Here is a 26,280-nt window from a genome sequence, read left to right on the forward strand (position 1 = left end):
GGTCTGCTAAACTAATTATACTGCTGCCTTAATGGGGAAAGCTTTCTAACACAACAATCATTAACAAATTATTCAGCAACTATGTTACAATCCAGTAAACTAAATATTGAAAAACTGTTCTCAGCAAAGTGTTGGGACACTTAAAACCTGGATAAAAACGAAGTGCGTCTGAGTAGAGAGTACATCTTTATCAGGCTTTTGTTTCTTCTTTTCTGATATTTCATAGCTGCTTATACTCAGATTTACCTAAAGGTTCCTCTTGTTCTCTCAGTTTATCTGAAATGAATTTTAGTACAGATGGTTAAGTGGGTTGGTTTTGTTTTCTCCTTTGCATCAGGATTTGCAAACTCTCAACAGATAAGATGGATAGATGACAGTGACTGATTGCAGTTTTCCTTTCTTTTCCATGTTACCACAGTATTGCCACAAGTTCCAAGTCTGAGGTAGGAATTAACAGAGATGGGTGGAGAAACAGGCTCCAACCCTCCCAAACAAACAGGAAAAGATGGTGTAAAAAAAAGGAAAATGAGGCTTAAAAAGAAATGGAATTTTTTGTTTGTTTGGGTTTTTTTTTAATGTGTACATTTTCCATAAGACCTATCAGGTCTGCTGTTCCTAACCCTGTGTTCCTCAGCTGCCATGTCCTCCTTAGAGGTGTCTGACTGCATGCTTTCATTCCACTGTTCATTCTGTTACCTTCTCTCTTTGTGCTGTAAAGAAGGAGTGGGAAATGATAGATTGATCTACAGACTAACAGGGATGTTTGCAACATAGCAGCAGTACTATGGTGTTGCTCCATAGCTTGATTACATCAGCGTTCATGCCCTTAGAGAGCAATGCAGATAGTCATGGCAACACATGTTTTCAGTTGGTGTCATGGTGAGTGGTGAGGACTTAATTTATAGTTAGACAAACCAGGCTCTGTATAATCTCTGTGAGTGAAAAGTGCCTTTGACGGGGTCATTTTGCTGCCCTGACCTGCTTAGGAGACTTTTTCTTGGTAGTGGTTAATCCATTTGTTGTACAGTCCATAACAAAGCTTATGTTGATACATAAAGGAACACTGTCTAGGCAACAAGAGAAATGTTTAATTAAACAATATGTCATTATGGGCAGGTAAGGAAAATTACATCCCTACTAATAATTTAGTAGATATTGCTGAATGCTTTTCTGTGTATCCTTTTCTGTACAGTCACTGAGTTCAGGTTCAGCTTTGATGGAAATCTTTAAAGAATTTATTTTCACAACATTTTCATGAATATGAAAATGCAGAATGCATTTCAAGTGATGAATAATACTGCAACTATTAGGAATAATAGTGCAACTGCACTGTATGTGCATGGATGTTGTCAAGGTGAGTAAAATCTGTTTTTAGCATATTAATTTGATTGGCAGGTAACCATGGTTTCTGCCTTCCTCCTGCTCTCCATTCACACACTTTCATTTACTGGATAAATACCCTGGACTACAGAAAACAAATTGTCTTTACACTTGGAGGAAAGAGAATGAAAGCAAAGCATTTCCAGACGCAAAGTATCTACGTGAATAATGAAAGAGTTGCACAAAATACAGTCTAACTATTCTAATGAGTTTTTATCATGGCTGACAGGAGTGATCTTACCAATGGCAAGACCGGTAAGCATTTAGTCCTCTGTCATTAAAACAGTATCAGAAGGCTAAGGCTTTAAAGCTCAAATTTGAGCTTTAGGCCAGTTGTTAAGGGCTAACATGTATGCCCAAGAGGAAGTTATTGCTAGAAAATTCCTTTCTGTTCTCTTGTTGGATTGTGGCTAGTGAAAACAGAAGTTTTGCTTTTTATTTCTGACAGACCACAACAAATAAAATGATTTGAGTAGTAAATCTCTTAACATGTTAATTATCTACTCAATGTTAAATAACAAAGAATTTTGTAAAGTTTTGTATTACTAGGACTGCTTTTCCTTCTTTTGTCTATAAAGTATAGCTAAAGATATGATTCATTTTAGTCTTAGCTGAGAATAAAAATGAAATCTACATTAAAAAATCCTGCCTTTACCTAGAATGAGGAAGTATGCACAATTCGCAGCATTCAACACCACAGCTTCTGAAGCCTGTAATAAACACGCATTTGGCTTTTATAAGATTTTATGAGGCACTTGCAGTTTCATTTTAACTTTGCATTAGTCAATTTCAAGGCACAGTGTGTATTGGCCAGTTATTTTTCATGCTCTGTCTGCTGGTTTTTCCTGCCTTTACCTAGAATGAGGAAGTATATTCTTGATTACATCTGTTTCCTGTGTCAGAACAATTATTAATATGGGAAAAGTGCAATAGCAGTCTCAATAGCAAAGCTAGACATTTCAATCAGTAACTGAAATTCATGTGATTAACATTCATTTTAAGTTCAGATCTTCACAATAGAAATAATGGGTTGTATTTAATATTCTTTTTTAGATACTAGCCTTTGAGATGTCAGTTGAAGTAATATAAACATTCAGAGCTTTAAAGTTAATTCTTCCAACCGCATAAAGCGAAGATCTGAAATCTAGAAAGAATGATTTCTTTGGGGTATACAGAGCTTCATCTGTCTCAAACCTTTTGAAAATGTTAATTAGCACCAGATAAGAACAATGAAAAATGTCTGCAATCTTCCTTGGAGGCTAAGATTTGAGACAAGTAATTTTGCACGTGAGTTGAATATGCAAGCTGAAAGAGATTTAAATATCTGATTTTAATAGGCTTCATCCCACTGGGAGTGACACTTTTGATTATCTATGACCTATACCAATTATTGTGATTCTCCCTGTAGACTAGTCGTAATTTTCGTAACTAATCAAACTAAGCCTGAAGGTTCTGTAAAATGTGAAATATGTACTTGCACTCTTGCTTGTTACAGAGATCATACTTGCTACCTGACCTTGTTTGAGTTTCTTAAACTACTTATTCTCAACACTTTGAAATATTTACCTTTTAAAGTAAAGTTTCTTGGAAAACAAAATAAAATTTATAACAAATATTAACTTATTTTGGTTTTGATTTCAGATCAGCTATAGTCATATAACAGTGTTAGAGTCTTAGTTTAAGTTAAAGTTGGATTGATGGATGCTGGGGTGTGAAATGCATCAGTCAAATTTGGTCAATAGTATGTCTCCCCTATTAGTATATATACTAAGGTAGGCTTCAGGAGGCCACTTAGAGTCATAACTGAGTGTAGTGCTCTGCTGAGGTCAGAGTCAGGACTGCTCTTTTGAATAGGTATTGGCTGAGCTGAGACAGGGAATTTTGAATTTTTTCATCAGAGTGCTCAATTCAGGAAAAGTTACTTGACACTACTAATGCATTGCTGGCTTACTACTGCTAAGCTTGGACTACAGGGAGAGGAGCTCCAGCATTTCTGTCTGTCTTGGTACATGTAAATTCAGTACATTCTATAGTTCAGAATATTTTCCAGGTGATGCCTTACTTTCCTGAAATCCATGGATATTATACCTGCTGTGTGCCTTTTTTATCAAGCAAGTCATCCTTCAAAGAAGGTATCAGTTTTATCTGGCAAATCTACATTGGCTTTTATTTAATTTTTTGTTTACTTTCTTGTCTTTCACTGCACACTCCTCTAAAAAGTTTTCTGAACTGTTATTGAAGTCAGACTAATGGATGTGCAGCTGGATGATCATCCTGTCTTCTTTCATAAACTGAGGTGCTTATTCCCTGTGCAACTGCTCTATCTGCAGTTGGCTTAGTCAACTCCAAAGTCATAAATCAGTTTCTTGGCTTTTTGCTACGATGTCTCAAGCATTAGAAATCAGTCTCTGAGACAGAATTATTCATCAGCAAAACAAAACTTTTTGTTTTTCAATCCTTCCAAGAGATGCTTAAAAATGTCTGTTGTTTAATGCAGTACTGGACACAGTGCTTTGGGTTCTGCCTTTCCCAGTCCATGTCCTCCTTGAAGGTGTTTCTGATCAGTAGAAAATACAGAGGCTCCCTGAGATGGTGTGTTTTTACTTTAACTGTTGCAGGCAACAGTATGGCTCTCGCATATAAAGTTAGTCCAGATTTTGAGTTACTGCGGCCCAGTGATGCTTTTGCACAAGAGCACTTTGGACAAAAATTATATACCTAAGTAGCTGAGACTCAAATTCTGACTCAATTCCATGTCTTGACATCAGTGGGAAAAAAACATTCCCTAATTAGAAGGCTTTGGCTGTACCAGTACATGCTTTGTGGTGTGTCAGGCAAGGCAATACCTACAAAAATTACTTCACCTCGCCATAGATAATTTATAACTCTAAATGCACATAGAGATTTTTACTAAGAGGATTGTTGGGTTAATAAATCATTTGGCCAAAGCTCAAAGTCTTAGTTGCTTCCTGAATCATGATCTCAGACTTTGGCCCATTGATTGGCATATTTAATCAACCATCAAAGCAGAGGATCCATTTGAAAAATAGTATACCAGAGAGGTTTAAATTTTCATAATCTTTGCTTTATTAATGTAAGCTCATTTTTATCTGAAGAATAATTTAAAATGCTCCTTCCAATCATTATTGTGTTTCAATTAACAATCTTAATTTTCCATAAATTTTGTGTAACATTTCATATTAGCTTAATTTTGTTTGAATTTATGGCATTTTGTGAAAAGTGAGCTTAGTTAAGTGATATTTTACAAAACATGTCTCAATAAGCAATTTTTTAAGGAACAGATAATATGCCATTAAGGTGTATTAAACACAATAGAAAAAAATATTTTAAACTAAGGCACTTTTCTTGTTTTGCATGAGATTGAATATAATAGATTGTAAATATTTTGACAAAATGGAACAAAAAGAAAAGTCCTGTAGCACTGTGTGGAAGATTACATGTAACAAGTGATATAATAGAATTTACTAGAGCAGCAAAGGTAGTTGGAAAAGACTTGGAGCTACTGAAAACCAAGCTGACATTTTGAGAAAAATGTTCAGTTACTTGCTCAGTTACTCATTGTCATAATGATCTTTGTGTTTAATTTTTTAATATATTTAGCTCTAGTTTTGGTTATAAAGTATAATTTTTATATTGTTCCAACACTTTGTGTAAGACTCTTAATAAATTAACTTATCCAAGGGAAGAACTGTCTTCCTGTTCTGGTTTACCTATTTTACTTTCATTGAAAATATAGGACAGACTCTTAAAAGATATCAACAATTGAAGGTATTTACACTTTAATGTAAGAGAACTAATTTTAATATAGCAGAATCATCAAGGGAAGAGAGTAATAAGAACTCTAAACCAGAAAGTTAATTATTCAGCTGAGCACTTCTGAAGTGATTTGAGTGGAAAACTAGTAAGAGCAATAGTAATGTCATCTAATCTGGAAGGAAAATGGTATTTTTAATGCTTATAGACCAATTTGATTAAAAAAACCCAAGAAAACATTAGCTGTTTTTTTCAAACTCTTACTAATTTCTTAGTGTTGTTGGCATTACTCCAAATATGTGGTCATAGGGTGGGCATTGTGTTGTCTATATATATAATTAGTGCTTCCGGATTTTTTTCATAATCTTTATTTGGAGACTAGTTATTACTGAGCTGGTCATGCTCTGAAGCTGTAGGCTGCTTCCTACTTACGGAGAAGGGCTTACTTTGTGTCTTAATTGCATCTGATAATGAACATTTCTCTTCGTGTGTGTGTAAACACAACACAGGAGACAGGGTTGTAGAAGTAGCCAACCACGCTGCCAACACAAACACAGTTCTTCAGCTCATTTTAGAACTCTTCTGTCAATGTTGTCCTTTCAAGGACACCTCATCAGATGCCTGAAGTTGTGCAATTCACTGAATTGGACACCTGCCAGAATTTTTTAAAAAAGATGTCTCAAGGTGAAGTGTGGGTCAATACTAGACTGACCACATTTAAAAGTGCTGTGAATATCTCAACTTTTGCCACAGAGTCCTTTGCAGATTTGAGGTGTTACTTCAGGAAAAAAGACAACTGTCTTCTCAGGGACCAAAAAGCAACAAGGTATCTCTGCTTAAGTTGCTGTACTTGACATTATCAACTAGAGCTACTTGGGGCTGATGATAGCTTAGCATATTGTCTCCTTTTCAAGAACCTACTTGTATATCAACAGAGATACCTGATCTTTATTTACTGTAGGATTGTCTCAAGCAGATTGTTACACTTTAACAAAGAAGGTAAATTCCAGAATTTTTGTATGTGGTGACCATTACTATTGGGTGCAAACAAAGTATTTTAAAATTGAATTATTTAAAGAGGAAAAGAGAAGTGGAACACAAATCAGTCAACCTTTTGGTACATGTTAGCAAGGAACAGATAAAATCTCTCATCACAAGTAACTTCTACTAAAAAATTACTTTTACTGATAAAATACTAATTGGAATACTTACTCATTTCTCCCTGGGAAGTAAGGATTTGGGTTTTCCCCTAGTGAAACAGCAGAAGTTCTAATACTTCAAATGTTAATTGTAATACTAACTTGGTTGGGGTGAGGGGAAGATGTGTACATATAAATTATGTAGTTTCCAGAAAATAATAGTTAGCAATAATTGCTATAACACCTGAATACTTGATTTTTTGTTCTAAAATTGACCCTGAAAAACACGCCTTGCTGCGTAATTGAAGGAAAGGAGGATTTTTCCTGTTTACTAAGGCTGTCCTTGCTTTGCTGCTTTGAAGCAAAGGTCTACTGTTTATGCAAGGTGTTTTCTTGGATGTTATTTGAAATTATTTTCGGAGTTAAACTGTCTCATTAAGCCTTTTTACAGTGAAAACATAAATGGTGATTGGTATGTCATTTAACTTAGAAGATTTGTGTTTCCACATAATTGTTATTATAGTGCTTGAAACAGATTACTGTTTTTTGGTTTAGTTTCCTTCTAACCTCTTAAGAACATGTGTCATGCAAACATGTTATTTTCAAATTTGAAGGTGATTGTGGGTGCAGCTTTGGCCTTTTCAACATCATCACTGTGAATCTTTCAATTGAAAAAGTTTTTTTCATTACCTAAAGAATGGGAATCTCACAAACACACAATTCACTTGAAACCTTTTGTAATTGTAACAGGTTGAATGTCTTGATACACCGTGTATTGAATGCTACACAAGAGGATATAATGTGAAATCCTAATTTTGTAATTGAAAAATCATATAATCATGTCTACTCTTGGATATCTGCATACATACCTGTGGACTCAAGATGATAGATTTACCTTTTAATTATTTGAGATTGAAATAAATGCCCAAACAGTTGACGTTTGCCTCCATGTAAGTAATTAATCATAATAGACAAAGTAAATGTTTCTACTTCAGAATTTAAAGAGTAGATTTGTCCAATATATGAACCTAAAAAGCAGCTTAGTTATTCTGCTGTCAAGCCAGCCAACTTCCACCCTTTTATCAGCAGTGTGAATTTGGGAATCTTGAAACTCTCAGGACAGTATACTCCCCATGGAGTGACTCATGAAATAGGTGGCACTAAAGGATGAGTGAGATAGACTTCTGAATTGTCTGTCTGAGGTCTGTGTCTGTATCTTATTTATGAAGAAGATCCTAACTTGGGTGCATTAAAAGCCTGAAGTTAAGTGGGCATCTGTTCTAAGCTTAAATCATTGTCTGCATTCTGTTTCATATGTGTCTATTTCAAATAATGCATGTGATAAATAGGAATAATAAAATATACTGGAGCTGTTTGTTTACAGGATAAAAAAAAGAATGTAAAGACATTTTCTCCTTTCTTGTCTTGTTTTATGGTCTTGACATTGAGTTCCATTTGTTCACAGTCACAAGCTAACTCAGTGGAGACTAGCAGTCTAGTTCTTGAAGCAGAGTAAATGGTGAGTGTGCCTGGAATTGTTTGAAATGATAGATACCTGCCACTGTATGGCAAATACAATTTGAAATTAGATTGTGGATAGTGCATGCACATTTGGCTTGGAATTTAGTACAAATGCACAAAGCCTCAGTGCCTCTGAACACTTCTTGTGTCACCTGTTGTAAAAAATGTAACTAGATTCTGCTTTGGTAGAATCTAAAATCACTTGATGGAGTTGCACCCCAGTAACTGCATTTCAGCTTTCATGTAAGGTTATTGTTCCCCTCTGCTTCTTAAATTAGAATGACCGTTCTTTTGTAAGCTGCTCCATTCATGCAATGTCATCTAGAAAAGTAGACTCCATGAATAGGACTTTATTAGTGCTGTCGAATATAGTGGATGAGTTTGCCTCTTGTGGTAATGGACAGTGGTATAGAATTATACATTCAATTTAAAGATTAAATCCTCTAGCTGGACTATTCAGGACTAACTAATTATTTTTTTCTTGTTGTCTGACTTGCATGTAATTAATCTCTTATTAACTGTCTTTAATTTATTTTTTTATTTGCTAAATTCCAATTAAAAAGGCTGCATTGTTATATTAAATGCAGATGCAAATTTTAACTTTTATTTCTCATCAATCCTGCTACATGAGTCAGGGTCCAGCTACCTGATGGCTATCCTGGACAATCCAATAATCTAATTCACCACATTTCCCTATGGACATATAATGAGAAAGAAGGTGAGCTACTTAGTATTTCAGTACATGCAGAGCGATTTAGCTTGTATGGGACAAAATCCATTTGTGCCTTTGGGAACTTAGTGAAGTAGAGAGTCCCAAGGGAGCTGCTGCCTAAGAAACTTGTTTACTTTGTTGGCAGTTAAAAGTGATGCTATGTCCTTGAATTTGTGGAGGTTTTTATAAGTGAGCTTTAGAACTGCAAATGCACATCTGCTGCAAATGACAGTGCTTTGTTTATTTTGTAATACCTAGGATACGTAGTGTGTGTGTAGAACCACATGAAACAATATAGAATCTATGAATTACCACATGCTGTGATATTGTGTCCATATAAGTAAACCTGATACAGACTAAGTAAGCCTGTCCTTTAAGTACAGATAAGTACTTAAAGTAATGTATCTGAGTAATGTGTAAGTAATAGGTGTCATATCAAAATGAAAATTTATTGAAGTTGGCTTTGGTGATTAAACAGTTCATCTGTTCTTCAGTCATCTGCATTTGAGAAGGGACTGCCATGAATATTTATGAAGTAAGGCAGGCATTTAGCTGATGTTTCATGAAACCATGAGCAGAAAATTACAAAGGCATAGGAACTTTCAATGATTTCTGTGCTTTGGAGCAAAATGTGGATTTTGGATGCGCACAGAAGATATACCTGTCTTATTGGAGTATTTTATTATAGTGGAAGTATGTGTTTAAAATGTGCTTTTTTGCATCAGGACTTTGTCCTTCTGTATTCAATATCATAGACTCTTTAAGGGTGGAAGTGGCCCTAAAGATCATCAATTTCAACCATCAGCCCTACATCCCTGAGACCACTAAACCATTTCCTGAAACATCATGTCCACCTGTTTGAACACCTCCAGGGACAGTGCCTCCACTGCCTCCCTGGCAGCCTGTTCCAATGCCTCACCACACTTTCTGTGAAGAAATTTTTCCTGATATCCAATCTGAACCTCCCCTGGTACAATTTGACCCCATTTCCTCTTGTCCTATCACTGGTCACTACAGAGAAGAGGCCAACACTCACCTCACCACAACTTGCTTTCAGGTAGTTGTAGAGAGCAAAGTTGTCTCCCTTCAGCCTCCTGTTCTGCAGGCTGAACAGTGTCATCTTCCTCAGCCTCTTCTCATAAGACCTGTTCTTCAGACCTCTCATCAGCCTAGTTGCCTTTCTCTGCACCCTCTCCAGCACCTCAACGTCCTTCCTATACTGAGGTGCTCAAAACTGCACAGGGTGCTTGAGGTGCAGCCTCACCAAGGCCAAGTGTAGGGGCAGGTTTACCTCCCTGCTCCTGGTGGTCACACTATTCCTGATGCAGGCCAGGATGGTGTTGGCCTTCTTGGCCACCTGGGCACTCTGCTGGCTCATGTTCAGCTGCTGTCAGTCAGCACCCCCAGGTCCCTCTGTGCTGGGCAGCTCTCCAGCCACTCCTCCCCAAGCCTGTAGTGCTGCTGGGCATTGTTCTGGCCCAAGTGCCACCTGATATTTGACCTTGTTGAACCTCGTACAACTGACCTTGGCTAATTGATCCAGCCTGTCCAGATCACTCTGCAGAACCCACCCAACTTAGTGTCATCTGCAAACTTCCTGAGGGTGCACACTATCCCCTGATAGATGTTAAACCGGAGTGGGAACACCGCTCATGACCAGCCACCAACTGGATTCAATGCTATTCAGCACAACTCTTTGGACCTGGCCATTCAATCAGTTTTTTATCCAGTAAAGTGTATGTGTTTCCAAGCCCTGAGCTTCCCTAGGAGAATGCTGTGAAATGTGAGGATGGCATCTCAGGAGTGCCACTAGTGGCCTAGAATGTACACATGTTGTCAAAGCTTTCAGTACTGCCTACATGGGTTTTCATAGTGTAAACTCATGTTGAAATTGGTTGCAGAATGTGTTTTCTACAGCCTACTGTTCTCACACTTTTACTGCAGAAGACTGCATAAAGTATGCATTTTCAGGAATATTTCTTGAAAAAATTCCTTTCCTTCTGTCTAGGATTGCATAGGAACTCTGTGCAAATTCCCCCTGGTAAGCTTTAGTTCTCAACCTGTCTGTTGTTCTTAGGGGCATTATTCTTAAAATATCAATTAACATTTCATTGCACTACCACACTGCACTGGTGCATGGAAAAATAACACTTTTTTCCTATTCCTCACCCCTGCATCATGCCTGCTTTCAGCAGTAATCTATAGCTACAACATAACATGAAGATACATGATTACAGAGGAAAGAGACGATCTAGTATTTGAGATATACCTAATTGTCCAGGTAAAAAAAAAAGGAGAATATGCTGCACTTTTTTTGTTTATTTTTTTTCCCCTGAAATGTATACCAAACAAATTACAGTTAGGGTTAGGAAATGTCACTTTGAGCTCCTTTTGTCTAGAAAAATTCAGAAAAAATTATAAAGGCAGTGAGGATTACTGAACTATTAAACTATCATAAAAGTATCAACTATGTGCAGTGAATATAAACAATTAGAGTAGAATTGCTCAGGTTGGAATAGACCTGTAAGATCATCCAGTCCAACCTTTAAACTGATCACTGAAAATTTGGAATACCTTTATGTCAGTTGAGATTGTAATAAAATATGAAATAAATATGAACACCTATGATAGTCTCATGGATTTATGCTATATTCTGGTACTATTCATCAGTTACTTCTGACTTGAAGGTGCAGACTTGTCTCTGGGGATTTCCATAGCATAGAAAGATGTCTGACTGTAGCTCATTGTTGTGCTTATCATGTCTCTGCTTTCAAATTCACCTGCAAGAATCCTCTCAGGATGGCACATCCCCATAACAGACATTGACTTGATAAAGATTGCTATTTGTAACTGCATTCTATATTACAAGACAAGATTTAGAATTTAAAGCTGATTCAGTAAGTGAAGTAGCATAATAGTACACTGCATGTGATGGTACCTTTACCTCAGTGTCTATATGAGGATGTGACAAACTAAAAAAATCTAAACTTGCTTCAATTTGATTCCACAAAAGCAACAAGATGTCCTTTGCTTTGGCAAAATGTTACAGAAGCACTAATACTCAAGCTGTTTTGATCATCATCTTTCAGTGTTATATGCAAGAGATGAGCATCATGAAGGAGTTAGCCCTCTCTTTTATTATTAAAAAGTATTTATTTTACTACTTCAGTCAGTATCAGATATCAAGGCTAGCAGATCCCTGAGGAGGCTTGCTGTGAGTTGCAGTACTCAGGTGTCTTTGATCTGAGTTACCTGCACTTGCAGTAAAATAGTCAAGAAGAGTTAGCCTATGAGACTTAGAAAGGTCTGGGTGCTTGGTACAGAATGAGCAAAAAACTAGCTGTTAGCTCATCAACACACCAAATTCCATCTTCTTTTGTAATATGGATCTTTATTTTCACTGCAGACACTGAATAACTTTCTGTTCAGGTCCACTTTTTAATTCCTTTGCATGTGCAAGGAGAAGAACCTGGAGGAAGATTTTCTTAAGTAGGGCCAGATGAAATGTCTGCAGTCATGATCCAATTCTGAATAAAATTGCCCAGTCTACACCACCTCTAGCAGTACAGAGGTGGGGTCTGTTACTGTTCTCTGTATCACAGTGCACGGTGAAAGTTATAATAGTCTATTCATAGTGGGGGAAATGAGTGAACTTTTCACTCTTATAACAGTAGTAGCCATCACTGAACATTTATTTTCAACTAGAGTAATTCAGCACAATTATAACTGCAATCAATAAAATTATTATTTTTTTATTATTTTTTTTAAATGACAGTTTGGAAAAATGGAAACAATCTGATTTACAGCTTGAAATGTATTTAATGTTTTTTTGGGTAATCTAATTTTATGGTGGTGAATTACATTCAGTGTTTTAAAACCTAGTTTCATTGTGTTGAGCCTTAGTAATAAACAGGAAGCCAAGAAGAGTAAATATTTAATTGGCTTATCTATATCAAATGAATGTGGAGATTTTGCTGTAAAGTATAGCATTTCAGACCTGTTATTTAATTTTCTTTTTAGTAAGAACAGTGTCTGTTGAATTTCTGAGAAGTTTCAATACTGGAATTTTAATACCTACTTTAGTAGATAAAATATTCCCTTCAGTGAAATACAGAGTAAATCAAGAAAGCTTGTTTGATCTGTGTGAGTGTGCTATGAGCAGAGTAATCAAAGAAATAAGGACATAATAATTTTAGTACTAACAGTAATATTTCTGTTGAAACAGATAGGACTACAAAACATGGTGGTATTTCTGCTTTTCAGAATTTCAGATACACTGCTGCTTCATTGGCAGGCTTTTTTCTTCCAAGAACAAATTTTCAGAGCTGTTGAATATTTGGGGAGAAAAACATCTCTTGCAGTGTCATTTTTGTTTCCAAATACAGTTATCTTGGCTAGAATGTCTTCCTGTCTCCCTTGCATTGGATACACTCAGTAATGCTTTATTCTGATCATAGCATCAAAGAGATGCTACCCTGACTCTTTCCTAGGACTGTGAAGTTTCTGTTTTGCATTGAGATTTTGACCTGAAATGTGTCTTATATGGGTGCTATAATTAGGTATTATTACAGAAGAGGTACTGAGATAAGTCACTCTTGCCTATGTCTGGCCTTCTTGGGTTAACCTTCTTGGGTTAGGTTTTATTTCTTAAAAACCGGAATTAAACATTGTCAGCATTTAGTGCTGATAAAAATAGCTAGTCAAAACCTAGTAGATTTAGTAGTCTGGGAAAGCATGACTGCTAATGGGTAGGGATGCAGTTCCAGGAGCTGACTGATCCAGGACCAATTTCCAGACAAAGCATGAGCACTGAAAGTTTAACAAAGGAAAAACAATATTTGAAAGCATTGATGAAAGAATGCTGTTGGCAGCTCTGGCTATATTGAGCAATCATGGTTGGAATCAGTGACCATCCTTTTAATATGCTCAAGTGTCAAAGCAAATAAGTGAAGTTTATTATGGAAAAAAAGTCCAAAAGGATTTAACCTGCTTCTGATATCTAACACTTAGAAAAAAATTCTATTTCTATACTCAACAGCTTATTTGTGTGATGGGGAAATAATGTCCAGACTTCTGAGGAAAATAATATTCTGTAATGAAACATTGGTTCATTGAAGACATGGAAGTAAAACCTTATGAGTCTTCTGTGGGAGATGTTAGTTTTTCTAACTTACTGCTTTAAGAGGTGAACGTTTTGTAATTTGAGACTCATTTTGAGACTACAAGCTAAAATGACACAGTACTTGATAACTAATGCAAAAAGGAGACTGAAGTAACTTTATGTTGGAAATCTCTGTCTTCACCCTCAGTCACCTAGTGAAAATAAAGATGAGCTTTGAATTTACCTTTTGAGTACAGGTTCACTTCTGAAACAGTGTACTTGATAAATTAAAAAAAATTAGCCTAAAAAGACCTACTGTCTTGCTCTTCCGCTAAGAAGCCTGAAGGTTAGTTGAATTGCTTAAAATACCCTAACCTCAAATACTCTGAAAGTTAGAATTATTTTTTCCTACATCACCATGAGATCTGGAGACACTTACGAGGTCAGTTTCACTAAAATTAATGGTATTTGATTACCATTAAATGTCATGCTAGCCATGGTGCACTAGTATCTGAAATATTCTGCTACATTACACTCCTGAGGAGATAATGCAGTAAGACTCATTAACTCGCTTCAGGGTTGCACCATGCCTGATGAAGGAGGTGAACAAAAAAATTAAAAAGTAGGCACATGCAAACTGTGAACCTCAGATGCTGGAGTACAGTAGATAAAGTTGTTATATGCAAAAAATCACATTCCAAAAGCATAAAGGTACTGAATGTTGCCCATATCTTTTGTAGCTGGGCTGCATATTAATAACTACTTGTAGCTGGAACCTGTTTTTTTTTTTTGCCTTGGTTACCAAGTTAGGATGGACAATGTTCTCTGAATTGGAAGATAATTAATAGTCTGTTTTAAATTTAGGAAGATCACAGTTTTATAACCACACAGTCATTTTGCTGTTGTCTGGGTCACTTCATTCAAAACTCATGACTGATCAGTTTTCTTCCAGTGTTTTTACATTTGGAAAGTTCATTTTTTTACAAAAATGGCACTTGCAGTATTTTTATTTAGCTATTGTTCATATTATAATCTATACAGCAATACAAAAATTTGTAAAACAAAAATTACAAATGAAACTTTCTCAGCATAGAACATATGGAAGTCACAAACAGGAACTCTATCGGAACTGATGTTGAAAGAATTAGGAAAAACAAATGAATCAAAATAGCTTTGGTTTTTTTTCTCATTTATAAGACACTTAAGATTTTTTTTTCATTTCACCTTACTGCAGGCATTTACCTGACATCTTGATGTTAACAGTCTAGACTCCCAGTAGCCCTTCCAAAGTCCAGAGAGGTAAGCACTTGTTCAACTTGGATAAGAAAGAGGAGAGAAAGATCTCATGGCTTACCTGTCATTGTTCACAGAATAGAAGGGGCACTAAAGGTGACTAAGTGCTGGACTGTTAGATTACACAGCACTTCCTACACAGTCAGACCCCATTGGGTGCCTGCAGTTATGTTCTGGTCTGTGCATTTAACTTTGTTTTTTTCTGTTTGGCTTTCCCCTGTGGAAATCATGGGATGTGGATGATACAGGGGAAACAGCATTCACACTGATCTCTGATGCAGAGCTGCCATGGGAGGTGCAGACCTGGGAAGCACTCCCAGTTTTGAGAATTTATAATTGCCTAAGTTGTTCTACTGTTGTGGTGACTTGATTCATAGAATCCTTCTACACCTGAAGCTTAAAATTCTTTCCTTGCTTTGGGTTTGGGGTTTTTTTTGAGATTTTTGGGGTAAAATTTTCCATGATCAACATTAGACGTGTAACTTGATGGAGATGCACTTAAAAATGATTCATTTCTGAAGATGAAAGAAAATTAAATATTGCTTCCAAGTCTGTAAAAAGGAATTTCATAAACAGGTTTTTCATTCTGAATGTCTATTAAAAAAGTGAAACCTAGGAAACTGTATTTATTGTAAATGAAAAATGTATAATGGCTAAAATTTGATAAGATAAAGAAGTACTTCAGCTTATGGCAAGTTCCTAAATTATCCTGGAATTTTTGTAAATTATGGAAATTTATCTTTATTTGTGGTAACCCAAGTTTACAACAGGTGAAATTAGCCCAGAAGAATGTCCCTGGTGAATACCTCTGTATTCTAACACTCTTAGTGCCAGAATTACATGCTAAATTATGCAAATAGGCGTACTGTAGTTATATTTTATACATCTCTTTTTACACAGAATCTTAGGAGCTGTTAGTATAGTTATACTGCTGTTGTGCTTGATTTCAATGGATTTTTGAAAAGTTTAAACACTTTAAGTAAAATCCTATTCCTTCCCTCAAATTACCTTAATACATTGCTTCTTGCTATGATAGTTTAATTGAGTGTAAGGTATAAAGCTAATTTATTTCCCTTTTGCCATCAGAATAGTTCTCACTTTCTTCATTGAAAAAGTAATTACTGCCTTTCCATACAATAACTGGGAAATTACTTTTTCTAATAACTCAGGTTATCATTTCATCATCATCATCACAGTAAAAATCATTGATGCACCAAAAATAGGATTTTGTGACTTCAGAGCAGTTTAAAATAGCTGATATTTCTATAACAAGTTACATTTTTATGGTCACCAGTTAATTTTCTGCAACAGACTTCAGTGTTCTGTACAGAAGGTCATACTCTTGGATAATGTTGACAAGTTTACTTATATTTTGCCTGCTGTTTTTTTATGTATGAAGGAATTTTAGACTAAATTTGTTGTTTTCACATAATGTATCCCTCCATCAAGCATAAGCTAAAGAAACAAAGATAGTGATCTAAAAGCAGATCTCTTCTGTAGTTACATAGTAATATGCCATAAAAGAAGATTTAACTGTTAAAAAAGAACAATGCAGTGTTGATACTGGCTTAAATGATTATGCAAGGTCTATGTTAACTACTTTAAAAAATGAGAAAACCGACACTTTAAAAATGTGGATCAGAAGAATTACTATGTAAGGACTTAAACACTGGATATGAGGGCAATTAAAGCTGATGCAAGGAGTTTTTGAATGCTCAGCTTTTGTAAATTGAAGGCACAATAAGTGATATAGAAAATTAAATGGTGACTTCTAGTGTGTATAGAACCTACAACTGAGTTTTCTTCTTGTGCTTGCTTAATTAAGTAATTCAGTGTAATTAATTTTTACTAACATGTTCATTGGGCAAAGTGAAATTTAAATGGGATTATTTTCCTCCTTTCTGTCCTGAAAGAACTTTGTAGCAAGGTGTATGAAATGTAGGGAACTAGGTGATCATACAACTCTATAAATAATACATATAAAAGTCTGTCATCTATTTTTAGGACTCAGAGCTTGATCTAGTATTGAGTCTTTTCATTACTTCACTGGGCAGTAATCCAAAATACTTGAGTTTTTATGTGTGCATTGAGTAATATATAAGTCGATATTCCCACACCTGGCATTGTGTGAATACTCATCACCAGAATGACAGCTGTGATTTTTCAAGGTAAAGCTGTGCAACACAGTATCATTTCATCTGGTAATTATAGACCATTAGTGAGCTTGCTTTATAATGATTTGGCAGAATTAGATCTCCTGACTGATATTTAGGCACTATTTAAAGTATATATAATATATACAAATAATAACAAGATCAGTGATGTTCCATCAGAGAGCTGGAATATATTTAGGATCTTATTACTGAATTATTGTTCATGATCTAAACAACAGTAAAAATACTCAGGCCAGATGCATTGTGAACACAAGTGACATTTTTTTCTGGTCTGAGCTCTGAAGTTTGTAGTCTGTAAGACACTTGATTGGCCTCAACATAAAGGATCCTCTGTGTCAGGAATACAAAAGTCAGAAGAGAGTTCTCGTGACTGGAGGCTGCCCCATGCTGGTTCCCAGAATTCAGCTGTGGCTGCTTGTACTCAGTTAATCCATGTGTCTGTTACTCATCAGAAGGCCCAGTTTATTTGAGATACGACAGCACTGGGCCAGGGAGTCCAAGCCTGTGTTATGGTAATGTGTCTCACACAAATGCTATGTTTTGTCCCAGAAATGGGTGGATTTCAGTGGCAAGGCACTGATCTGTTTTTAAAGCATACTAGGATGGGAAGTAATATGAACCTTCCAGAGCTTTTGTAAAACATGAAGTACCTTGGATGTTGCTTTGTATTGGGCACCCTAAATTAGACTTTCTTTTTATGTGACAAGATTAGTAAAACTGAGCAAAAGCTTATAAAGTAGATTTATTGTCATATGGCCATCTAAGACCCAACTTTTTTTCTGCATTGTGGTCTCTTAAAAAATACCAAAAGAAAGAAAAATTATAGTATATCCTATCTTCTTGACAGCATTTCATCTCTTTGAAGACATACATTTAGTATTATAATGTTTGCTTGTGGCATGGCTTCTCCAGACTGAAATTAACCATAATCAATGATTTGCACAGAATGGTGTGCATTTCTCCATTGCTATTTTGTGATACAATTTTAAATAATACAGTGTAGGTGTAATTGTTTGTCCTAAACTTTTTGTAATTTTCCTCTTAAATCCTGGTCTTTCTGCCCTTCTCTGCAGCAGTGCACACATCAATACTAGCGGTAGAAAGAAATGATGATACTACCACCTGCTTCCCAGGAGCTTTGGCTTAGATAATGCTAGAACTGTATTTCTCTTATATTATACAAGGTCATTTTCTCTTCTCATAGTGGTAAAAGACACCAAATGCTATATATGTGCTGCTTTTTTGGCACAGCATATTGGCTAGGAAATATGACACATCTCAGCTTATAGATTTCCCAGTAATAAACTATATATTCTCAGTTATTCCTAAGTGAAGAAGATGGCAATATCTTTGAATCAGACACTGCAAATAGAGAGGTCTTTCCCTGAAGACATACATATCAAACATTTAAAATGGAATGGGAAAAGGCAGTAAAGAGAGTCTCATCTGAAACATTTTGCAACCAACACAGTTTACTTCTCTAAAGAACATTGCACTGTGTGTCACAGAGACAAGCTACAGCTTGTGTTGTAATGACTTCAAATTTTAAAATATCAGTGGGGTAGTTTATCCATGGCATAACTCTTTTGACTTCAATAGCCTGTTGTATTTTGCACTAAAGCCCTAATTTGCCAGAAAGGAAGGAGTGCATATTGTGACAGTTATTTTATTCCAGTGTAGTGCTGGTTTCAAAACATTGAGAATAATAGCAGGTATGAAAGAAAGAACCTTTGATGCTGTTCATTAAAAACAACAGGAAGAGAAAACAGTTGACTGCCTGAACAATGCAACTCTTACTATGAGATGTAGCCAGTAAGAATATTTATAACTTTATTAGGTACCTTTATTAGCAGGTGTACAAAGGTGTGTGGTCTTTACACATTCATTTCAGAAGTGCATCTGCACTGTGAAGAGTTTGTGTGTCAACACCCATCTAGCAGAGTTCTGACTGTGCAGAGCTTTCAGATCTCTTGAGGACTGGAATGAGACTCCTTGGGGAGCTGCAGAAATAAAAAACACCTGTTGTGAACTTGCTCATTCATTTGAATGTCCATTCAATTAAGTCTTAGTAACTCAATCAGGATTTTTTTTTTCCCCATTTAATATACTTCAAAAGTCATGTTCTGCAAGGCAGTATTTCATAATTGTGAGATTTTTGACCAGCATCAGTACTTTCTTAGGAGGATGTGGAAAAGCACATCAGAGAACCATACTTGCTGCTGAATTTATTGATGGGATGATATAGAGATGTAAAGCTGCTTTGAAGGAAAAATTCGTATTCTTTTGACTTACTGTTGTTACTGCTTTTTACCTAATGTATGTGTTCGATCTTATAAACCTGTCAGCTTTTAAATTCAGTGGGCTGATCTGTTTTTAGAATGGGATTTCTGATTATGAGACCTGTTACACCATTGCTTTTTCAGTAGGCTTAATAATGCACAATGTGATTGCCCTAGACATAATAATCAGACTCCAGCCTCTGTTATGCTAAATAGGAAACAGACTCTGACCATTTTAAACCAGAAAAAAGTAGCTTTTGAGCATGACTTACCATCTAAAAAAAACATGAACAGTCCATTGGGCCAGAGAGAACATAACAGGGATCTTAAGACTGTAGTTTAACATTTCCCTGAAAGTATGAAGTCCAGGGTACTACCTGGGCATGTTTCATTCAAAACCTCAGCGAGAAAATCTGCCTTTGACGTTAGCCCTGCTGTGAGCAGGAGGTTGGACCAAATGACCTCCAGAAGTCGCCTCCAATATAAATTTTCTGTGATTTTGTGATTTTATTTTTAAACAGTTGTTAAATTAGATGACTCTCTGATCCATTTCTTTAGTGCTCTGACCTGAGTTACTGGGGTGTGCTGTGCAGCTAATACTTTTAGTAACGAGGGATGCGAGTTGGAAGAGTTGAACAAATAAATTTGATTTGGTATTTTTATAATAAAGGTTCCCAGTCCCTTCTGCCTGTTCTACATAAGCAAGAAGGTTTTAAATATTTAAAAATTTTGAAAATCTGAGAAGTTCTTTAAGTATTTAGCCTGAAAAAGTAATTATATGACTTAATTATATAAGTAGTGTCTGTATGACACTACTACAGTAGTTTCATATAATTCTAAAGGCCAAGTCACAGTTCCATGTTTAGCAGTGTGCTAGCCTAGACATTTGAGCTATGATGCAGGCTTGTTTGGCTCTGAAGTACAAAGGAGAATGACAAGAAATAAGGGCAAATAAATCTCAGTCGTGGGCTAAGTATGTAAAGTCTGGAACAAGAAATCCTGCCTCCAAGATCTGACTGCAGAACACACAGATAACAATTCCACTTGCTGTGACTCTATAGACAGGACGGAAGTTTTGAAGCTGGCATTTTACATCATCAAACACAATATATTCTTTATATTTGTGACTTTTTTCCCCATAGGGAAGTTTTTATGATGTAAGGGAATGAACTCAAACTGCTTGGAAAGTGTCATTTCTGTATGTACAAACTGACCTTTAATCACCAAAGATAATGGAATCTAAAATCTACAGTTGTATTACAAATGTCGTGCAGGCAGAAAGAGTCCCTTTGTAACTTATGTCCTTTCTGACTTTAAATTTTATAACCAGCTTTAATGTTACTGCTGTGTCAAAGATGAAATTACATGGTTTAATGTTAATGAAAAACAACTTAAGTTATTCTCCAGATGACTACTCCAAGAGTATGACCTGTATTAAAAATCAAAGTAGTTCTAGGCACATTGTTGAGTCTTACTGTTTCCTTCAGTTCTAAATTTTAATGAAATTCTCTTATGCAAAATATTTTCCATGTTTGCCTTGGTCAAAGTGGACTTGCAATATGTGCTCCTTCTGCAAATGTCTTTTCTACAGTGTACTGCAGCCACTATTACTCTTTTTAGCTTTTTTTTCCTCTTGTGACACACAAGAAGTGTATTGACTGGTGATGGCTAGGGAGAGCCACTGCTTGGTGTAGCTGGTGTTATGCATTTACTGAGATAAGAAAAATAAAAGTTTTAAATAAAATAATTGGAGGGATCAACGGCTTGATGTGATACCCATTCAAACAGTGGGAATCTTTGTGCTGATTGTTGTCTATTTTTGATCAGTCTCCTCACTAGCTGATGGTACCTTGCATTTATATTGTCTTTACAGTTGTTACTGCCATCTGCTCCAGCTACTTCTCTTGTCATGGTTAACATTAGATGTGTAAACCCTTTGGGTAAAAGTGACCGTGTCTTCCTTGGCTTCTACTGTAGTTAATGTGATGATTACTTAATCTTGACTAACAAATTTAGGTCCTACAGGGATGCAAATAATAATAATAACTGAATTTACTTAACGTAATTTTATACATTCAAGTGTGCTTGTTCACATGTCTGCTACATATGCTTTGAACTTACATCTTTATCTGTTTAGGCTTGTACAGGGCACATGCAATTTCTTATTGAAATGGGAGGCTCTGAATTATGTATATCCTTAGAAATACAACTCACGTCATTCAGCTTCAACCCCTCACCCAGTTCTATGAAATACATGCAGAACTCACTGACAGGGATTCAATATGTGATATCCAAAATTAAACCACATAGCCAGTCTTAGCAAAGACTTAACAAAGATTGCACTTGTACTTTTTCCAGTTTGGGTACAAATGTCGTCATGGGAATAGATTAATGTCCTGCCACTTTCTGTCCTTGTTATAAGCTTGCTTTTTTTTTTTCCCGCAAAGAATGTCATATCAGAATTTTAATGTCTTGTATAATCTGTGAATTATATCATTGTACTCTACTGCTTTGACCTTTTCTACACACTAATTTGATTGAGTAGCCATTCCACGGCTCTCTTTTTAAACTGCTTTATTATCCTATAGGGAATGTGTAGACTGGGCAGACATTCAGAATACACTCCAGCCTCATTTTAACATCAACTGTCAGCTTTTTCATTGCTTTACAGGACTGTTTCTGAGGCTTCATGTACATTAATTGGTATCTAAGAGGGAAGTAGCCCTACCAAGGAGCATTATAAAATGAGAGGAGCTTTGCAGGAATGACATGTACCCGAACACTGTAAAGTCAAAGTAGTGTTGCGTAGGTAACATACTTCTTAAGGCAGCTTAACTATATATGTTCCCAGGTGACACAGAATTAATCTATGCTGTGACAAAGGTGATATCAAAGTGGAAAGAGAAATCATTTTCGCTAGTTCTCATTATGATCTGGAGATGGACCACTTGTGGTCTTAATGACATAATAATAGCAAAAGGAATGATGAATGGGAGATAACAGCAGACATTACATTTTGAAAGGATATGGAAATAATGTTACAATGTTATCAGTGCCACATCTGTGGCTGGATGAGATTGAAGTATTAAAACTGTGAAAACATTGATTCGATTTCATACTTTTCATTTGGAGATTCATCATGAGAGCAAAATATTTCAATTTGTGATGCTTTTATAGAGTGATCTCCGTATTCTGTGTAAATGCTTGTTCTCTGGCAAGTGTCAAGGGTGCCTTAGGTGTATTTTGTCCTCTTGTTTTGTTCAACTTACTCTGGCTTTTTACTGTATGAAAGAGATCCATGACCTGTTGTATTCCTTTCACACTTTGAAACTGAAGAAAACATAGGATTTGATATGACTCTGAAACATAGTTTGAAAAGAAGAATCAGTTATGGCTGAGGGGAAATGGGTTTTGAGAAGCAGAAATAGATTTTGAACACAAGTTATTTGTAATGTACATATAAAAGCTTATCAGTGGAGTTGACTCAGAAGATTCTTAAATCTTACAGTTACTGTGCTTTCATCACTTAAAAAAGTTTGCAACAACTTTTAAGTAATAAGAAAATGTATATACTGTTGAAACTAAGCCAAGCTATTTCAAAATATGGGAACGTGTTTCTGACGCTTACCCCTGCTTTGGAAGAGCAAACATTTTTAATTGCCAGGAACAAAATATATTCATAATCCTTTCAGAAAAAGAAAGCAGAAAAAAAGTAAAGCTTTTGTTCCCAAATTCAGTCTGTTTTAAGGGATTATGTCCTTCTCCTCTGATCACACCCTTCTCACTCTAAAGAAGCTTGTGTGTACTGTATATGGGTCAGAAAATAGGTAAATTCAGATTAAGTGGGTTAAAATCAGTCTCCAGTTAAATTTCATTGAAGATCCTGCAATACAAATACCTGGACCTTAGTCAATCGAAAGACCATATGTGGTAATGCAAAAAGGCATATGAGAAGAGATGAAGATGGTAAAAAATAGGGAACTTCCATAAAGGGGCATAAATGCAGGAGAATACTTACAATGAAGAAGGAGTCCATCTTAACTCTTCCCATTAACTCCAAAGGATTTTCAGCTGCTTGTAAACAAATATTTTGGTAGCACTCCTCTTGAGGAAAAGAAACAATAACAAGGACTAGAGAGCTGCCATTGTTCATATATAAAAGAATACTGTAAAATAACTGATGCACTGTAAAAGATTTGGTGATTTTTGTTTCTTATGGCAGCAGCCATGGCTCAAAGCTGGAGCATCTACAAACCCTATTCTGTTTTGGTGTTTAATAATATGCAAAGGAAGCTGAAAGGCTGCGTAGGAACTAGGCCCAAGGCTGAGATCCCTGCATATTGTGTCCAAAGGTGTCACATCATATAGATGCTGTGCCCTGGCTTTGTAAGAATTGATCATCCTTCAGTTCTTGGTGCCTCTGAACTCTGAACACAGATAAAAATTCCCATTACTTGTCTTCTTCTGTTTGTTCCTATGGGGTTGAGGGTCACAGACACAAAAGGTTTGAAGAAGACATGACCTACATGCACAAATACATTCTCTGCAGTCATCAAGACTTTTTTCCATTGATTTGGCTGGGAGTTTTGTTCAGCACTGTTTGCAGAGACCAGGTGAGAGGAGAGGGAAAGATTGTTTTTTTTTTACTAGGAAACAAAAATGGTGGTTCTGTGCTAAGAAGGTTGTCTTACAGTTTCCTTCCCTTCTTAAGATTAAAAGAAACTTCAGGAGCTTCTTTGTCTGACTACAGTTTATTCTTTTTTAATCTATTCCCTCTTTATTGCTATTCATTTTCTGTCTTTTCCTCATCTTTTGCTCACTTACTAACCAATCAATTTCTCTCAAAAGTTCCCTAGAAGATTGTCTTTTATAATAACTTGCTGTAATCACCCATCTTAGTGATACACCATAGAAAGCACAATAGCTCCAAAAACACAGACAATTGATGCTTATTTTCAGACAATTTTCATTTATGTGATTTTATTTTTTTTTCCCCTTCTCTCAAATGCCCATAAATAACTACTTGACTTTTTCAAGGTCTCTTTGATATGACTCTGACTCAGGAAGATGAATCATTGTTCTGACTTTCAGTTCTCTCTCCTCATTTTGATGAGGCAACTTTCCATTTTGTAAAACAGAAAATTGTTTTCACTTGCAAAATCATTTTATTGTGTCAGTCAAATTGCACAAGTCATATCAGGATGAATCTCTTTGATTTACTATGAAGGCTAAGGGAATATTTAAAGAATCTCTCTTTGTGTGCATGCGTGTTGGACTTTCCTTGTTTGTTTTTGAGAACCAACTGTAAACATTTGCAATACAAATATACTTTTTTCCTTGTTTGTTTTTTTTTTCTCATCAACTACTTGGGTATTTCGGTGCAGATAGCTCTTAGAGCATCTTTAAAGTCCTGGATATACACCATTTTTATTGAAGATTAAGGGAAAACAGAGTCAATGTTTTAAAAGATAGTCTGTCTGTTGATGGGTCCTGCTAGAACTCACATATATTTTTATACACAGGATTCTGTAAATTACTAATGTTAATTGCATGTGTTACTGCACTTAACTTTTAGCAGTATAAGGAAGTTTATTAGAATATACTTCAGATAAATTTGGAGGAAAGAAATGCATCTGTCCTTATAATTCAAGTAGTAGTTCGAGAACAGTTTCTTATAGACTTGTGTGCTTTGCGAGATTTTTATTTCCCATTCAAAGACCTTAGAAAATTATATTTATTTCATTGCTGTTTAAACTTCACCAAGATAAAGAAACTGGATTACTTTATTCTGATCCTTTTTACCTTTCTGTAATTATACACTTATCACTGTCCCATACAAACATCTGAATTATTAATTTTTGCTAGTGATTGCCAGTACCACTGTGTTTTGTGGTTATAGTGCTAACAAATTTTGTGCTGTATGGCTTATCAGGGACGTGTCCTTATCAGAGCACATAGGTGGATGCAGTTGATTTGATTTTTGTCCATCTTTAATTAGTAAACACCTGAATTACACTGAGTTGTTTGGGCAGACTTCAGCTATTTTTCTATCTGGGGAAAAGATGATAAAGAGTAAGAGCATGTCTTGCAGGAACCAGTGCTCATCTGGCCAGTGATTTGACTCTAAACTGAAATAACAGTAATGGCAAGTCTTTGGGGATTTTTATTAGACTAATTTCATTTTTGTGCAGTTCCCATGTAAAGCTGTATGTGTTGCAATTTTTTTTGCAACAAGAGTGAGGCAAATATTGATGTGGCAACATTTAGATGAGAGAAATCTAATATGGTTTCAAGGTGGGTTGTGATGAAGAATTAAGTTTTTCCTCAGAGAGAATTGTATTAAGCATGTGTGTTGATACAGTGTCCTCTATGTGGGTACACCTGTTTCCTGAGGGTTGTCTCAGCCTGATAGGTGGGGAGTACAGGGTCCAAAAAGGACATGTGTGACGTGGGATGCTGTAGTGCCAGAAATATGAAGATTTTCTGTACATGTGCCCTAATGGTGATGACACAAAAATGGCACCAAGAGGCAAAAGATTAGTTTTGGGATGTCCTCTCAGATGACAGTCACAGTGGGACTTCTTAGTATGCTATTATTTGTTTTATGGTATTTTGTGCTTTTCATGAAATACTTTTTTAATGTACACACAGACTTCAGAATGTGAGTCTTTGGTTTATTCATTTTAAAACTAAAAGGAATGAATTACATACTAGTGTTTGGTCTGAAGAATTTTAATTCATTTTCCTGGTCCTTTGAAGCCTGTTTCTTGATACTTGAATCATCATTACACTAAAATGTTATGTAAGATTTGTTCGTTCTGAATCTTCTGTTCCTCTGCAGATTATTTCCCACTTTCCCAAGTGAGAATCTGCTTCTCTGTTCTCCCCTTCTGTCTCCTCATCTGGT

Source organism: Chaetura pelagica, unplaced genomic scaffold, assembly GCF_000747805.2.
Source record: "Chaetura pelagica isolate M959 unplaced genomic scaffold, ChaPel_1.0 scaffold386, whole genome shotgun sequence".
NCBI lineage: Eukaryota > Metazoa > Chordata > Aves > Apodiformes > Apodidae > Chaetura > Chaetura pelagica.